The sequence below is a fragment of the Paramisgurnus dabryanus genome, chromosome 1, assembly GCF_030506205.2.
Source record: "Paramisgurnus dabryanus chromosome 1, PD_genome_1.1, whole genome shotgun sequence".
NCBI classification, from domain to species: domain Eukaryota; kingdom Metazoa; phylum Chordata; class Actinopteri; order Cypriniformes; family Cobitidae; genus Paramisgurnus; species Paramisgurnus dabryanus.
Window position 1 is genome coordinate 42,027,135 of NC_133337.1, and position 19,511 is coordinate 42,046,645.

Consider the following 19,511-nt stretch of genomic DNA (forward strand, 5'->3'; position numbering starts at 1 on the left):
AGGCCAATCACAGTGGCTGCAACACATGCTTCATTCTTGCATAAACGTAATTGGCTGGCTCGCACTATTATTTGCATTAAGCATGCCCCGTGTGAATGTACCTGATTGATGGTACATTCACACGGGGCATAAGCATTCACACTATTTATTTACTTTTAATGGGTGACGTCATGCGTTGCCGAACTGAATTGTGGATCCGTCAACGTCGCGTCACTGCCGTTGCTCGCGGCAGAAGTTGATAATTTCTCAACTTTTCAAGCGGCAATACATGCATCAGCCAATCAGATCGCCTTATGCAAATAACCTAGTGCGAGCCAGCCAATTACGTTTTTGCAAGACCAGAGCATGTGTTGCGCCCACTGTGAGAAGCCTTCTGTCCTTTCGCCCCATGTGAATGTACGGTAAGGTTGCTTAGCAATGGCAGACGCTACAAGAGCGCCGAAGCACTTTAGAAAGAAAGGAGGAAAGCAACGCTTTCGAATTTTCCACATGGTTTAGACCCACCATGATCGAGCCCAGCAGCAATGTACCCATGGATCGGCACCTACAGTATATGTCCAGAATAATTAAGTAATATAAATGAAATAAATAATTACATTTAAAAATTAAGTAAATAGTTAAATCATTTACAGAAACATTTTTGTTATACTAGTTGAAATTCTATTCACATGCTGATAGCAATTACTAGTGGTCAAAATATATTTACATAATGAACAGAAAATGTTCATCCAACTTTGGTGTTATGTCATATACTTGCCTGTCAAACTACTGTATTTGCAAACTTCCATGTACCCTACTCACGCAGACAATAAGTGAGTTTTTTGTTTTGTTTTGTTTTGTTTTGTTTTTAAAAACATCTTAAAACTAAAACTAACACTGGCACATTTGCAGTAATGTTGATTAATGTGTGTTGTCCTTATAAATAAAGTTTGCATGCATATGTGGATATATTTTAAAAAAGTGCTTATTTTAGAAACCTGTTTGCACGCGTTTACATGCAAATCAATAAACCAGCTATACTAAGAAAATTTGTAAACATGGGATCTGGAGATTTGTCAGGTTTATCACTTATCTTGTTACTTAAAACAGAGCACCATTTTGAAACATATCAACAACTCATAGCAAATGTTAGCTAGACTTGAAAAAAAAGTTAGTGGGGTTTGTTGTAATTGAAGAAATACCTCTTGGGATAAACTAAATAACAGAATATATTACTGGTTTTTTTATTTAAAAGATGTATCTATCTATGTTTTGCTGTGTTTGTGAGAGCATAGTAAAGCCCTTTAGTTGGGCAAATGGGAGGTCATTCCGACCTATCAGCTTTGTTTTTACACAAATTTCTGACACGCTTGGTTGGAAATACAAACAATTAAGCCTCTAAAAGCCTCTCGACCTAAAAACAAGTTTCTAATTAAGTGTTTTGGGAGGTCAGCAATCAGTTGTTGTTCAATTTACATCCCAAGCCTGAGTGAATATAGAAAGAGCTTCACTAGTCAGGTTCTGTTGAGTCGGCTGGTTTGTACCCCTGGAAAGGCCACTGGGGGGTGAGCGTGGAGCTTCGCCATTTGTTATGCCTTTAATAATTCAACAGCGCTATTCCAAGGCTTTTTGTCAGCAATAATTTCTCAAGCAGCCTATATTGTGATGGAATACATTTGTACGAGTGTTGAACAACATTATGATCTTACAATTACCTTGTATAAAGTATGGGCTGGGTATCGTTGTATATTTTGTATTTTTTCTTTTTAGTTCTATACTTTTTTTAGGCATCGTCCGAAGTATTTTCATTTGGTTCCAAATTTCGATTTCTAGTTAATCTTGTCAAAGTGTGTTCAACTCAGAAAAAAAATAAGAAAACAGTACATACACTCTCAGGTACAAAAGTTATCACTGGGACAGTAGCCTACCCTTTCTAACCTTTATACCCAAAGAGTGCATGTTAGTACTTCAAAGGTACATATTGGTAGTTTAAAGATACATATTTGTACCTAAACCTTAAAGGGTACTGCCCCAGTGACAGCAATGACACGAAAAAAGTCAGAAACTATTTATTTAAATTTGTGCGAGTGTCACGAAAAAGAATGTCACAAAAAAGCTACATTTCGTGTCACGAATAAATTAATAAAATTTTGCGTGACTATAACATGACTTTCCTTGAGATTATGTTGGTTCAACTTTATGCAACACCACAAGGTCTGAGCAGTAATTGATATTAAAGTACACCAAAGACTGCCCTGTATGCTTCTGAATTGCTCTCGTCATGCTTTGATGTTATACGCCATAGCAACGGCTCGTGATGCAATATTTGTGCGTGGATTTTTTTGCACAAACTTTTGGAAAAATCTTCGGAATTCTGAGGAATGGTTTGATAATGTGTTAAAAAGTTGTGCAAACATTTAGAAAATTATCGAAAATCTGAGGAATGGTTTGAGAAAGTGTTAAAAAGTTGTGCTAATGGTTTTAAATGTGTTAAAATAATTTGCGCAAAGTTTTGGAAAATTTTTCGGATTTGTGAGGAATGGTTTTAAATGTAAAAAAAGATCTGTAAATGGGAACTGAAATTATTACAAATTAAATATTAAATATTTGCGTTTATTTAATTTTATAATAACCTACAAACCTTTTAGTCTTTTAATACACAAAACCAAATGATTAATCTGAATTAAACTGAAACAACAGATAATCTGCATGTAAACACCAAATAATTGTATTTTGTATACAAATTTACCTATATTATTGTCCCTTATAAATATTGGTATAACCATGCATATATTTACTATAGTAATCATGGTTTAACTAAAGTTACCATGTTTTAACTAACACCATGATTATGACGTTATATATTACATCAAAATGCAAAAGATTGTGTTAATTATGTTCTCTTTGTGGATTTGGCATGTGTCAAGATAATTTCATAATTTTTGCACAAATTAAATATAATATTAATTCGGAGCCAGGCCGCTGTTTCTTCCTGAGCATAGCTGTGTGTTCCACTTTAATTGGCACTGAGCAGACCGACCGGCCCATGACATCAATACCGCGTAAGCAGACAGCTCCGCATGCCTATGAATCGCCCTCGAGGTACTTTGATGTAATATGTGGTTCGATCTGCAGTCAGGTGCAAACATGAGGTGTGTGCGCGGCAGATGTGGGGATGGCGCATTGCATGTGCCTCACTGCACTCATATTTACATATATTAAATACATATATTTTATATTTATGTTGCTTTGAATAATATTTATACAGAATAACACAGGGATGTTGCCCTCCTGCGAGTTGGTGCCCTATTGCATAATGTGTGCACATGCTTGAAAAATAATAACACCTTCGGGTGAGAAACATGCACTTATTGGCCGCCAAGTATGTCAGGAATGATTTTGTTTATTGTGCAAAAAAAGAAGCGCTCGACTCCACGTTTCGAAACCAACAGGCCTCGCGTCTCCGCCGTAAATGATTGTGTTATGACATCTAAGTGGCTGATTATCCCAGCTCAATAATGTGCTGCCACAACCACACACTTTAATCTGAAGGCAATGTCATGTGCCTGTTATTGTTGCTTTTGCCGTGACGAATCACCACTTTGCTCTCTCTCCCCCTGCCGTGTAAAGAGCCATCAAATCAAAACAACACAATGAAATCACAAACATCAATCTTTCTCTCCGTTCGCCTTCAACACGAGCGAGACGCAGGTAAGATGTCTCTCTTTAACAATGCTAAACCTAGCGAGCTGCCTACCTAGGAAGCATTTTGGTTCGAAACCTTTCCAAAGAAAAATTGGCAGAAAAAACGTCATGGTTCTGTTGTTTTTCGGAAAGAACACTTCTTAAAATACTACCTATATATAAAACCTTACAGTCTTGCTAAAAGTCTGTCTCTTTGGTGGGCTGTATGATTACAAAATGAACCAACATGCATTTGACCTTTCTGTTGCGTGAGGTTCAACACACTTTTATAAAGATAAGAAAGAACTGTTTTTTTTTAAGAATAATTGACCAAAATTATTATTTTACGTTGTTCACTCTTAAAAAATAAAGATGCTTAGAAAAAACATTTTTGGCTATATGGCTCTATGAAAAACATTAAACATCCAAAGTGTTTGTAATGAGAAAAGTTACTTTATACTACTAAAAAGTATGAATGAATGTTTTTTTTCGATTCTCCGGATGGCTGTGTTCACGACTTTTAGTGCGTGTTTTCATACTCACTCAAGGGGTTAAATGCAGAGGTCACATTACAACTATGGGTACTATATGTACTTTTATCATCATCATCTTCTTTCAGAAACCAAAATTTTTTTTCTATTTCTATTTTTCTAGCACCTTAATTTTTAGGAGTGTAAGATGGTGAGGTAGCTCACCATATTTTGAAACAGAAATGCTTTGTCACACACAAGCATGCATACACTGAAAACCAATACTGATGCATTTATTCATTGACTGCATATGACTGCATTTGAAAAGCTTCCTGGTGTCCTGCAAAGACAGTCTCAGTGTTTTATCTCAAGCATCTGATTTACAATTGTTTATCCTGCTGATGTTAAAGTTTAAAAGCCTGGTAATCACATGACTTAGTTTGATCCCAACTATAAATAGTTCAGTGGAAAAAATGTTCTTAATATTTTATGAACATGGATAAGTGGGGTTGAATATCAATGAAACAAATAAAATCAGAGTAAGTGGAAGAAGATTAAAGGAGGGCCAGAGAGAGAGAGAGAGCACTTTGACTTTGAATATTTGTAAACATGAGCCATGTCCTTTAAATGTGAAGTATAATGTAAAACTGTATTTACATAGGCATAGATGAAAAATAAGGGTTCTGTAAATGGTAATGACATATCGTGAACCTCAAGCATTATTGTTTCCTCCTTTTTATGGAAACCATGTGCATGCAAAACACCGCTGATAACAGGCCAATCTCAACATAACACTGTAACGTTACAGTCGAGATGTATGCCTCAACATTAAATAACAAATTAAGTTATTTACAATGTTGTTACATGCTTAATTAGCGCTATATGCTAGTTAATGCTATATGCTAGCGTTTAGGCTGAAGTTCTACTACTGACGTTACAGTTACTTTTGTAGCACAACAACCCATACGATTGCTTTGGTCGTTTGTCCATTTCACCAAATACGACCAATAGATGCATTTACTAAATTGGTGCCTCTACCGGCAGCAGGTGAAACTTAATATATTAGGGAATAAAATTATATTCGGGGTATAATTTTGCTATGATGACATGTACTGGGATAAGATTTTCAATTTAAACCGCCAGGATGAATTGTATTTTATTAACACTATTCAGGCATTTACACTGTAAAACCTAAAAGTTAACTCAACTCAAACCATTTAAGTAAACAGGTTGCATTAATTTTAAAACACATACATTTGAGTACTGTGAACTTAAACAAATTGAGTCATATGCAGTTATGCACTTATATTTAAGTTCACACTACTTAATATAAGTGTATAATTGCACATGACTCAAGTTCACAGTACTTAAATTTATGTGTTTTAAAACTTAAATGGTCTAATGCAACCGGTTTACTTAAATGGTTTGAGTTAAGATAACTGTTAGGTTTTACAGTGTAGGGCAAAAAACGTATCCATTTATTTATTATATGTTATAAACACAGCATACAAATCAGTCACAACTTTTTTTTAATTTACTTAAAATATTCAACCCTGTATCACATGAAATACGTTCTGAGGAAACTATTTTGCAAATCGCAATTACGTTACATGCCAACATATAAGCAGTGCTATTACGTTGGTCCTTAACCTAATATAAGCAGTGCTGTTACGTTGGTCCTTAACCTAATATAGCCAATTTATTGCAGTGCTATTACGTTTGTCCTGAACATATACATCCAAAGCATAGATTAAATCGTACTATACCATACGATACTGTTCATCGCATTCAAGAAGCGTGACCCGTAGCCAGAAAAAAACTCTGGGTGTGCATCATAAAATCTGTGTGTGTCACAGGCAAGAAAACCAGAAACGCTGAGGAATTCAGGTGCTGTAAATCCGGTGGACAGGACTCATCTCGTTATAGATCAAGATAATTTATAACAGATAGTTGACATGGTAAGCAAGTTAATATTTTTTAATAAAAAACGAAATAAGACGAATAGCATACATTATTGTTGTTGCGGTGTGTCACGTGACAATCATGACCGTCGCCATGGACACAAGGGGTCGGATATTTAGAGTTAAATATTTTTAACTTACGCGTGAAATGGTTGATTTTAAAAATATACATATTCTAAGTAAACAACAACAGCCCAGGTTTAGTAAACATTTTTTTATTGAAACTATAAATAAATATTCTGCATCCATTTTAGGTGTGCCACTGTGGGTGGCTCCCGCACACCCGTGGCTACGCCCCTGCCGTGACCCAAATCTCGTTCGCACATCATCGCGATGTTTATCATCTATTTACAAACGTAGCCAGTCGCCACATCTTTGTGAGTATACCATTAAATTTCTGTTTGTTCGATATTAAATTCATTATATGTTTTTTATTAATCCAGATCGGCTTCTAAATGTTGTCTGAATTGTATTGGTCATCTATATTACATTCTTTTTGTTCAAAATAGTGATTAGCGCGTGATTAAAAGTCACGTTATGTTAGTTACCATTAACATAACGTGACAGATCCTCGATCATTTTATTATATTCATATTTTTGGAATTAACTACCAATGTACTTCTACTGTGGTATTTTGTGTTTATAGTACACAAATCGTACCATGTTTCTACCGCAGTTAGTTTACTTCTACTGTGGTATTTTGTAGTACAGTAAGTTAACAGCAAACCATATGCTTTTACCACAGTAGTTCAGCCTTTTTATGCATAGTAAAAAACAATAACAACAACACCATGCTTTTAATACATTTGATGTACAATTCAGAAATCTTAAGACATTCAGATTCTTTTTTTTTGGTCAGTTTTAATCTATTGCCGTTTTATTTATTTATTTATCTTATTATATAGTCTTATAATAGTGGGCAGATCTTGGGGTTTGTTGTCAATAGTTATACACATACAATGTTTAGTAAAAAAAAGAATAAAAAAATCCAAAATTTGTAATTCACAATTTTTTGTCTTGCAGTTTCTTCACATACATCTCATACTCCATCTACACACTCCACAACATTTAAACCAGTGGCTCTTTTAAGAGCCATCACCTGCAAAAGCTCTCCTACTCTGGCACGCACTCACTCTCCAACTCACACACATGGCACCTGGATCCAGAACACGCCATAGTGCTTGCTACAAAGAAATTGGCAGTGCCTCCAAAAAGAGGCATTGTAAGAGGCATTTATTTGTACACATGCATTTACCAATTGAAAAGCTTTTTGTATTATAATGGTCTTTTTTCACAGACTGTGATGATGCATTTCCACAGTTATTAACATGGTAAATCTAACAAAGTTTATGTTTATATATATATATATATATATATATATATATATTAGGGCTGGGCATAGATCAATTTAGATTTGAGTATTTAGGTATTGAATGTGATGCTGGAGATTGTATAATTATTTTTCACTTTTCCTCAGTATAAAGTGTTTTATCATTCACATTTTTGTGTTGAAATAGATTAGCCTATCCCCTGTATGTCATTGATGCGCTACTTCAAAGATGTGAGGAAAAGAACATACACCTGCGAGTAGTCTGTTTGTTACTTTGCCTGTGTTATTGCCTCACATTTGCAGGTAAGCACCCTTTTTTCTGTGTAAAACTGAATTATTGTTTTTAAGAAAAGACCTTTAACTTATTTATGTCATACTATGTTTAGTCAGAAATCAGGTGAGGGCATATCACACAACATTGCCTTGGCCGTACCAGCATTTCATGTTTATGGACACAAATTGCCCTGCCAGGTAATTCATTGACTTTATAGGGATATCAGGACATATAACACACATCATTCACTCCCTGTTTGGCCTCAAATTTTCCTGTCTATGCACTACAAAGCTGAAATTAGCCAGAAATGCCTAAAATAATCTTTAATCTAACATTTTTCCAACCTGACGTTTGTCTAAACTTGTTTCAGAGATGCAATGTGTAAGACAATCCAGTGGAAACCGTTTATGTCAAATCTGTCTGGGTCAAACTAATCACTATAAGCAGAGGATTGTTATAACCAAATTGGTTTCCTTTGTTTCTTTTTATGCAGATTACCCAATTTGTATAATAATTACATTAATATAAAGTAATAAAAAGAACAGCTTTAATATTTTTACAAATTAAAAGATAAAATACCATAAGCAGTAGGGTCATGCTTTGTGTACAGTATGTGATATTTTACCACTTTGCTTTAATCATAGATCAAGTACAGTACCAGATGGCTTGATGGGTTTGGGCTCACAGACGGGGAAGGAATGGAAAGGCTGTGGTCTTTCCTCCAAAGATTTGCCAGAGTCACAAAGGAGATGACTCCATCTCATCGCCTTGACCTACTGACTGATGCCCTTTTGCATTATGGACGGTGGAAATCAACTGACCTAGGTGTGTCTACTGCTGTATAACCTTTCAAAATTCTGAGCTGGTGGTTCACTGTTTATACATTTTTATATTTTCTGGAGTGAAGTTGATCACACACAAAATGGCAAGCATACTATAAGTAGATTAAATTGTCTTTTCAGAGGTGCAGCTCCTGCAAAGAGTAGACAAAGCAGAGAAAATATTGATTCTCGCTCCTCAAGAAGATATCTCATGTCATCAGAGAGGCACCAGGTAAACAATGCACATAAGAAGCAGGTAACAATTAGTTGCAGATGGGAGAATATTACATTCCATTTATAAGTGCATTTAGGATTGATGTGTGTCTTGTTTTCTGTTATTGTTGTTGTATAGTGTTGATTTCTGAAAGAGACATGGAGAGATGGAAAAAGCTAGCCCAACCGAAACCAATTAGTAAGGAACTGAAGTTAAAGTCTTAAATACTGTAAGAATGTCATGAATACTATTAACAAAGAATATTGCAAATGTAATACTTACCTTTCCGTGTACAGTAATAAAATATAATCATGTTAAGAAGTAACATGAAATTAATGACTTTATTAGAGTGGTAGTAATGTTGTCTTTTCTTCAGACACTGTCTGTAGATGGAAAATGGACTACATCATCAGACTGATTCAGTTCTACAAGTTCAAGTAAGAGTTTAATGTTTTTATGTAAGACTATGGTAATTACAGACGTCTTTAAAAGAAAACACCACCGTTTTTCAATATTTTACTATGTTCTTAGCTCAACTTGGATGAATTAATGCATACCTATCTTTATTCAATGCATGCACTTTTAGTCTTTGTTCAGCACTTCGTGAATGTGTTGGCATTTAGCCTAGCCCCATTCATTTCTATGGCTCCAAACAAAAGTTTTATTTTGTGCCACCATTCTTACTCGTGTAAATACATGAAAGTGTTTGGTGGCTTCTAAATTCATCTCTGTTTGGAGCCATATGAATGATTGGGGCTAGGCTAAACGCTTATACATTCACAAGGTGCTGTACAAAGACTAAAAGTGCACGCATTGAAAAAAGAGGTATGTATCAATTCGTCTAAGTTGAGGTAAGAACATAGTAAAACAGGGCTATTCAAATCTTACCCTGGAGGCCTGGAGCACTACAGAGTTTATGTACCATTAACTACCTGTGATTTTCTAGTGATCATGAAAACTTTGATTAGCTTGCTCAGGTGTGTTTGATCAGGGTTGGAGCTTAACTATGCAGTACTCTGGCCCTCCAGGGTAAGATCTGAATAGCCCTGTAGTAAAATATTGAAAAACGGTGTTGCTGATGTGCTTCAACATGTGATTATAGTAATGGCATAGTTTTGAAGGAAACTGTCACCGGTGGTTATAAATTAAAGTATTGCAGCATTATTGCAAATTTTCATGTGGTGTAATTAGTAATCTATTACCACCAAGGCCTTACTTGTAACATATGTTTGGTCAGGTGTACCACGGTTATTCTTTCTGCTTGCTAGCTACTTAACTTTTGTGCTGTACTTTTTGTAATGTGTAGATATGGGACTGGTGAGTCACACAAAAAGGGTGAAACAGAGTAAGCAGTAATCTGTCTGTTACTGTTCTCTGATCAAGTGTGTACATAACGTTTAATACTAATTATTTGCTAACCATTGTAGAATTGAGGACTCTGCTGAACATTGAGGAAAAAATACAGAATCTGGAGAAGAGGGCAAGAGTCTGATTCAAACTTCCAGTCTACCCTTAAAGATGTGGCTAGAACTGAATCAAGGGAGAGAGCAGTCCTCCTCCACCTGAGAAGAATATATCCAGGTATAGTGCTATAAGTGGATAAGTAGATACAATATGACATTATAGGTTTGAACTTAAAAAGGACTATAATACAAACTAATACATTCATTTTTTTGCATGTGTGTTTCCTAGCTTTGCTTCAGATGGGCAGGGCATTGCCATTAGATTCTCCAAGCAGGTAGCCAATTGATTTTCAGGAATCATGTGATCCCTCTTGGCATGTCTACTTCTGCTTTAATGACACTGTAAGTATAATTACTTAACCCTAGTAACCACACAGCAGTCACTCTAGTAACCATCTGACAAACTAACTACCTGCAAATCATATTAGAAACCACCTGGTAACATAACATAGCATTTTGTTTTCTTTTGTCTTCTAGATTGAAGAAGATGATGTTTCGAGGAGTCTAAAAAGGCGAGGGATTGATGCCTTACATATGAAGACTCGGGCAGCTGAGGAAAAGTGCATGCTTTACAAGGAAATGAGAAGTCTAAGGGGCCAGTCACACCAAAAGCGTTTATGGCAGTTGCAGGCGCCTTTTTTGAATGATATTCTATGGGCAGGGTGCGTTTGCGCGCCGAGCGCCTTGCGGGTTTTGCCGCCTGCCGCGCACGCGTTTTTGAAGGAGCGCTGAGAGCGGAGAAGTGCCCGACGTCATTCGGGTCTTTCCATTGTCCAATCGAATGAGGGGAGAGGCAGGCCTTACGTTGTGGTGAGTGAAGTTTACAGTTGCTTTGAAGAACCGGACTCCACTCGCTCACTCTCTCCTGCGTGTTTCTGCACCTCTCACCCTCAAACAAGGTCAGAGCAAGTGCCCTCTTTTTAAAGTTTCTGCTAATATGACAGTTAACAGCAAAAGAGCGCTCACGCTTCAATATTTGATTGACAAGACAGCTGACTCGGTGGTTGCTTAGCAATATGAAAAGCAGCGTCGCACTGCTCTTTTTTTTAAAAAGGCATTGCGTCGCGCCTTGCGTTTGCAAGCGTTTATAGCGCTTTTGGTGTGACTGGCCCCTAACTGAACACCCCATCAGCAGCAGGCCTCTAACATCTGTGCTCTAACATCAAAGACACTGAGCAGCCTGGTGCAAAAGCTGCTCTCATTCAACACCTCCAACACCTGGAAAGAAAACTACATCAAGCCATTGTGATGTTTCACCCACATCTATCGGACATTGTTCCTGCAGACAACCCCCACTTGTGTCAGGCCCTCCCCATGCCAAGCATACAGACACTGGTATACAATGATAAGAGTGATAATGATGTAAATTTGGATAAATATGATAACTAGCACTACAGATTTTTTGTTAATTTTTAGTCTGATATTGTATTCTGTAAAAAGAAAGATGTAAAATGTATAGTATATGTTGCAGCATATCATAGAAACCTTTATGGTGGTGTAATATAATGCTCGCCTTACTTGTGCAAACATGATGCTTTACTAGATCTGATTTATTTTAAAACGTAGATACTGTTTTTAAGCACACATATTCGCAATAGTCTGTGTGAGGACAAAATTGTGTGTTTACCATTGTGATGTTACTTATTTACTGTAATGTACAAATGTGGTAAATGTGTGTAAGGTGTTTTGTTTTTGTGAGCTAAGTTAAAATGACAAAGTATTGAATCTTGAATCCTTTGAAACAAATACTGTAAAAGTTTGTAAAAAATAAAATGTTTTCCACAATGAGTTATAGTCATGATTTCAGCTATTGTCACAGCACACTTTAAAGGTGAATGAATAGTGATTAACTTAATAAATGACTTAACTGTTATACAATGATTTTACAGTCATAATCCACAAGACAGACTGCCACATACAGTAGGTTCTTAAATAACCATTATTGGCTTAAAATTCTCCCGAACTATGTTGATGTGGATTAATACTTTTTTCTTCCCATTATATTACCTTAAGTATTATATAGTTCGTTGCTATGGTGGTTGCTATGAGGCTGCTATCACTGAAACGTAGCTTGCACGTGTTTTCTTTTTAAATTACATTCAACATTTTACTACAGAAAACAAAATTTGATAACTCAACAATATGATCATTTTCAACAATTTCTCATTCTCGATTTTGAGAAATTAGTTTTTTGGTAGCAGAAGTTTACAGAAGTGCATTGTGTTGAAGGCGGGGTTTGCGTGTTCTGCTGTTTCGGCGTTGTGGCTAGAAGGGATACAGCAACAGCAAAATCTCGCGGATGAGCGCTGTTATCATCCTAATCCTATCCCCAAAACCTAACCCTAAACCAAACATTTCACGCGATTTAAGACAAGTTGTATCACATCTAGACAGATCCGCTGTTTCCATCCGAATTCTACCCCAAACATAACCCTAAATTGCGTAGCTGTATCCCATCTAGCAAAAAAAACACTGTTTCTGCTAAAATATCTTTAAAAAACAACTTTTTTTACATTTTCTTAACGTAGATCATCTAGATGCAGCATAATTAATAGTTTGTCTGAACTAGGTGTTTATATATTCAGTAGATATATGTTTTTACAGCCCTACTTTGCAAACTAGAACAACTACAATTTTAGTGCTTATTTGTATCAAGCTGCATTACACACATGTAGGGAATTGTAGTTTTTTTTAAACATTTGTGTTTTTCTTATAATTGGAGGTTGTAAATAGTGAGTTGAGGTGTTTAGGGGGATTGTTAACACACTTATACAATCAGATTTTTAAATATTTAATTGTTAAATAGGTTTAAATTAATTTTAACCATATTTGACAGTGTCCCAAGTTGTTGACTATATTGACATTATAACTGAGGTCAAGAGCTCTCATTAAGAGTTTGTCCCATGTCTATAGCTCCTTGCCTTATTATAAGCCTTCAAAAATGCACCAAGGTGATGTTTCAAAGGTCCGTATTTCAAAGCAGGAGCCATGTAGATTCTTTATACTGCCATTATGTTATTCTGCAGGTCAAGACCTTTATAACAATGTATTTGGCTTAGCTCTACAACAAACCTTTCATGTTCTCATTTCAAGTACACAAGCCATCTCAGGTGTAGTTTCAGAGAGCACTTTGAAAGCTCAATAAGGTTAGATAAAATAAAGCTGTTTGTTTGTTTCTGGCTGTGTAAACAGACCCCACACCTTGATGAATACCTGGTGTTGGCCACACACACAAACTGTGCATTTCTGTTTGGGCTTATATGCATATGTTAATGCTGCTATGATAATTAAATTAAAAACATACCATTAATAAATAAGACCATAGTCTGATGGGTAGTCATCTCCGATTGTAGGCTAGTAGATGATTATTAGGCCTATTGGTTGTCAAAACCCAGATTAGCAAACATTATACACAATGTTTGCTACATAATGTATGCTCTATTGCATCTTTTGTAGGCTATTTATTTTTGTTTAAATGCTTTCTTTTGAACTCAACTAAAAATGGCAAACAGGCCTATTTAGTTTATCCATTAGAGTACCATTCCCCTCCTTCCAAACCTGTCACTTTGAGAAACATTTCAGCTATGTGTGCCAAATACAGTATAGGAAGCCTATGTATTGTTTCATGGTCCTTCTTTCTAAGCAGAAAGACAGGCCTGAGCAGTATGCAAACTATACCATGAATGTATGTTGATCAGGTGTGTCAGTCCAGTCATAAAAATTCTGCCCACATAAAAAGTACTAAAGTAATTTATAGTAAATACCCATACTATAGTAAAGTGTAGTATACAGTTTATATTATTTAAAACTTTGTTAATGAATGCTACAGCATACTGTAGAGTAATAAATACATTTTAAAAGCAGATGTGTTAAAACAACACAATCAGTTTTATTATTGGAACACCAAATTTTGTTACTTGTGTTGTCACTTTAATTTAAAACACAAAATGACACATAATGTGAAATTACTTAATCATTTAAAAAAAGTCCTTACAACTGAGCAAAGCCAGTTTTTTAACTCATGATGGGTTTCAGGTCTCATTTTTTTTTTTGTATAACTTTCAATTCATATATAAATATATATTTCTGTCATGATGGTTCATTCATAACATTAAATGTGGTAATAGAGATTTGCTTCAACTTCATCTGTATGATGGAGGAAAATCACTTTGATAAAGCAGATACACATAACATCATCATCATCGTTCATAGCAACCATTATATTTAAATTGTACTGTTCAGTTGTATATCAAAGTATCCACAAGTATCACTACTGCTCTGACATAAACCCACTTTTCGATATCAAATTTGCCAAATACCTATCAGTGACAGCAAGACTGCGAAAAAGTTGTTAAAGTTATGTAAAGTATTTAACCATAACATGAAATCGATCTTTGACTCACTGTATTGAAAAGTATGGTGAGGTCCTTGCCAACACCCAACCATACCGAAGCATTGATAAAAGATGAAACAATAGGCTACTTATCATTTACAACCTGTGGCCTAAATTCAGTACAATAGATATTAATTGGTCCCCATATGTCCCAGGTAAAGGGACCACACTTATGGTGCCAACAAATGACAACAATAAATAAAAATTAGAGTGAATTAAAAATCTGTTTTATTCTTATAAGTGTAATCATTACAATACATTTGCATGAAAAATATTAAATTGCACCTAATACATAAAAATAAAAAAAAATATGTGTGTGTGTTTGAAGGGATGGGGTCATGATCAAAGTAAAAACAACTCAAAGTTAAAACATCTTGTGTAACTAGCATGTTTCCTATCACTGATGCAGCGCTACAGGCTGTTTGCATGGTGTCTTGACATGCAGTGTGTGACCATGATTGGCACCCTGTGCACTGTGACGATTAACGCCACTTCTTTGAAGCAGTCTTCTTCCTGTCATCGAAAAGGACGCGGCAGACACAGCACAAATGGCCTCCATCTATCAAAACAAATATATTTAAGTCAAGCCAGTTAGTTGAAATTAATACTCATGAGCATATTTTAAGTAACATTTCAAAGGCAGTTTATTCATTTGTAACTATTGTCAAATTAAAATGTGGGTATTGCTGACACTCAATCATAAGATACAAGCAGGTCAACAAAGAAGAATTCCTGAGGCAAATTTCAGAAAGCGAAAACAAGGAAAACTCTGGGTTTTCCATTTCAGAAATGTATGTAAATCAAACATGATTCAGAAGTGTAACTCAATTTTAACAAATCTCACCACTACTTTATTCTTCAGCTTTAGCATTACTAACTGTAATGCCACAACTCATACAGTCTTGGTTGGCCATCATTTTAAAACCAATTGTTGGTGTGCTCACCTTCTATCTCTGTTTGTAATTTAAGACAATGTCCTGGACAACACCCTTTAAGATGTTTTTATACATTAGGTCCCAAATGTATGTACAAAACTCTGTTTATGTATTCTCCACGTTTTGCCTGGAAACTGCCCCTTGAAAGACTTACAAAGTGAATCTAGTTTAATGCTGTTAGATCCTAAATGAAAGAATTGGAGGCTGATTTGTCACAATGTGTCACTGTGTAGTGGATTGGTCTATGGTTCTGTTCCAATATCTGTTCTTGTTAAAGTATTGTAATCTGTTAAACCAACCAAACCAGGTCTACTTGGCCTGGTCTACTATGAGGAAGAGCTTATTATTCTCAATGGGACATAAAAATCAGCACAATTGGAAAAGATACCTTAATCTGCAGTCATCACGATAGCTACAGTAGTGGCTGTTTCTGAGGACTGTTCTTCCAGCTCTGTAGAACATAAAACATAATAACAACTTTCTTAATACAATGTTTGAATCTAAATTACAAATTCATAATGCAATGTGTCAACATTTATACTGTCAATAGTTAATTAGTAAATTGTAGGTTAAATACAGATATAGTACCATTCATTGTTTGCATCTAAATATCAACAGCCAATTCAAAGTGTAAAATATCAGAATACCAACCATATAGACCATTTTGCAAGATGTAAACAACACTGGTCCAGAAACACTTCCTGTTTCAGTTTGTAACTGTTTTCTTTATTTCACACATAAAGAAAACATCTTAAAAATGTTTCTTTAACTTTTTGATTAAATTTTCTATGTCCTGTTGGTTGTATTTTATCCCAACGTTTATGATGTGTTAAGAAACTGATATGGGAAGTGCTTCTGGACCAGTGTTGTTTACATCTTGCAAAATGGTCTATAAAAGATGTTAAATGTCACCTGAATAAATATTGTATTTATAAATTGTAATTTTCATACAAGTGAGCTTTTCTCTTTGTGTCCAATATCAATGGCAGACTTTTCAGAAGAGTAGTTTTAAGCTTGAACTTAAGCAATACCATTCAAAATGTATTACAATGAAAAGAAATAACATTTTCACACATGGCCTCTAAACTTTCTGGGCAACATCTGCTGTGTCTGTTGATTTGAAGATGTTAAACTATCACACACAGATTTCATCTTTTGATTTGATTATTGTTTTAATAATGTGTACAGTGGTAAAATGTACAGTGTAATGACCACAATTACATATCTAGTAAACTATGCTTCTTAAGTTAAATGTTATATATTTATTTAAAGATAAAATAAAAACAACTCAGCGTACCTTCTTCGTCCATCACCTCTGACATTCCTTCTTGCTTGGTCAGTGGAGTTGCATTGTGCTGCATCTAATTAATGTATACGGAAAAAAGAAACACTTAGAAGCATAACAAATAACTGGTCTTTCTGCATCACACAGCAGTATTAATGAAGAAATATTATTTTATAGATAAAATTCAACTGTTGCCAAGGGCTATCACAATCACTAGTCAAATTCAACTAAACAGCCGTAGGATATTCTGGAGAGGTGCCTTTTTAGAAAATGTGTCCACTGTAATGAGGAAACTGCAACTGAGAAATAGTGTTACATCCCTTACAAACTGTCATAGACACATACAGAATCTATAACCTGAATCTGTTTCAATTGAATTACATTTAATTTTTAAAGTGCCAATTCATAACAAAGTTACCTCAAAGCACTTTTCAAACAGAGTAGGTCTAGACCATACTGTAGTCTTTATATTATTAGGCTACAAACTCTCAGAAAAAAGCTACATGAAGATAAAAAAGTTGACATTGGGGCAGTACCTTTTCAAAAAGTACACTTTTGTACCTAAAAGGTATACATTGGTACCGCCAAGCTACATGCTGGTACCTCATAGGTACATATCTGTACCTAAATGGTACATTTCAGGACCTTTTTAAAAGGTAGTGTACCAGTGACAAAAAGGTACAACTTTTATACCTTTTTTTTTTCTGAGAGTGCAATGGCAACTTCCTTTTAATATGCAGGAACCTCGATCAGAACCATGGTTTATAATGGGTAGCCATTTCATTTGCCTCGACTGGTTGGGGAGACATGGAGAAATATAGTGGTCCACACTCTAAAAATGTCTGGGTTCTTTCTTTTACACATGTTGTGTAAATATTGGACAGAACACACCACTGGGTTAACATTGACCCAATGCTGGGTTGTTTTAACCCAACTGCTGGGTTATTATACCCCATGGTTGCATAACAACAATCCAGCATTTGATCTATCCAATATTTCCTCGTTATGGGTCAAAAATTAACCCAACCAGTGCTGCACTATACAAAGACTCACATGTAGGCCCGTATTATTGTTTAGTTAATTTATTTTTCCCACTTTGCATAGAGCCAAATGATCTGCCGAAACTCAGCTGGAGATACAAAACCACTGTTAATCTCACTTACTGATTTCAAATGAAATCTCCTCAGCAGCTTGCAAAATGGCCTCCAACTGGTTCCTTCCATAATAGGATGGCTTTTTGAGGCTGTTGGGCAGTCCTGCAACTTTAACTGTCATGCCTTGATTTACCAGGGATTGGTAGGGGAGCCTTCCAGTACCTCCGGCATCCTCTGAAAGACACGGGCAAACACATGCATGTACATGTTACACATTGTAACACAGTTGGACAATTGTGACTCTCCCATCCTGTTAATAGCCAGTGTACAGGCTGTAAACAGTCGGTAATGTGTCATAATCTTATGGTTGATGGACACAAATAAGTTATTGATTTGATAATAATGCCATGAAAACATGAAGGTATATTAGGTTATCAAGACTTAAAAAGTGTTTGGACTTATGCTTACTATATTTTTGGTTAAATCTTGCACTTTCTCAGCAGTACATTGATCTCAACTCTGGTTCTCGGTGTTGCGGCTGAGAAGCTGGCTACAGATGTAATAACAGACAACAATCAATTTTATAAAACTATATTATGGACCCGAGTCCATTTCTGTGGATATACGGATATTTTATATAACCAATATTACCTTTTAAATGCAGTGCAAAGTTCACTGTGTCTGTTGAGTCCAGGCAATCGCTCGTTTGGTCTTCTTTTTCAGCTGAAAAAAAAATTAGAAATAAACATGTTAAAATAAAATGCTAAAAGTGATTGAAAGTAAGGAGTTGGAAACCTATGAACAGATAAAAATATACATTTATTAAAGCAACTTAAGTGTAAATAAAAAAGTAACCAAATGAAGAAGAAAACTAAAATGTAATTAACTTTACCAGTGGAGGATTGAACATTTGTAGAATTTCTTCAGCCTCTCTGGTAGCTGCTCCAAGTTCAGCATTGTCAGCTTTCATTTCAAGATGCTTTGAAATAGTTGCAGCTTCCTGACATAACTGGTCAAAACCTGAAGATGCCATATTGAAAGAATGAAGAATGCAAATAGAAATAGGCAAAACAAATTGAAAGAGGGACAAACAGAGAGAGAGAGTGAGAGTGTGTGTGTGTGTGTGTGTGTGTGTGTGTGTGTGTGTGTGTGTGTGTGTGTGTGTGTGTGTGTGTGTGTGTGTGTGTGTGCGCGTGTGGGTGTGCGAATGTGTGTGTGAGTGTGTGCGCGCGCGTAGGAGAGTAGGGCTGTGAAAAAAAAAATCGGCTGCAATTCTCATGCGTGTTTCATCAGTAAAGCCGGTTCCGTGATTAGAAGTAAATCGCCATCAGCTGCTTTCAGATGGAGCAGCATTTATTACACAGACCCGTAGTTCACCGAGAAGCTAGGCAAAATCGGGTTCAAATCGAGGAAAATCGACTCCGATAATCTAGGCAATTTTGCCTAGCTTTTTGGAGAACTACGGGTCTGTGTAATAAATGCCGCTCCATCTGAAAGCAGCTGATCGCGATTTAATTATAATCACGGAACCGGCTTTACTGATGAAACACGCATGAGAATTGCAGACGATTTTTTGCACAGCCCTATAGGAGAGTGAGTGAGTGAGTT

The 19,511-nt window shown here is 35.8% G+C and overlaps 2 long non-coding RNA genes across 3 annotated transcripts; both read left to right on the top strand.

The window, feature by feature from the left end:
• The first annotated feature begins 5,690 nt into the window (after nucleotides 1-5,690).
• Nucleotides 5,691-9,143, top strand: LOC141282983 (uncharacterized). 2 transcript variants are annotated; one of them, XR_012337919.1, is made up of 9 exons: nucleotides 5,691-6,091; nucleotides 6,349-6,471; nucleotides 7,118-7,316; nucleotides 7,612-7,727; nucleotides 7,815-7,895; nucleotides 8,343-8,523; nucleotides 8,661-8,751; nucleotides 8,872-8,931; nucleotides 9,110-9,143. It is a non-coding gene; the product is annotated as an uncharacterized lncRNA (long non-coding RNA). The 2 variants fall into 2 exon arrangements; XR_012337918.1 differs by having other exon boundaries at nucleotides 5,691-6,471.
• A 1,044-nt stretch (nucleotides 9,144-10,187) lies between these two features.
• Nucleotides 10,188-11,947, top strand: LOC141282984 (uncharacterized). Its single transcript, XR_012337920.1, has 3 exons — nucleotides 10,188-10,314; nucleotides 10,426-10,538; nucleotides 10,674-11,947. It is a non-coding gene; the product is annotated as an uncharacterized lncRNA (long non-coding RNA).
• Nucleotides 11,948-19,511: the final 7,564 nt, after the last annotated feature.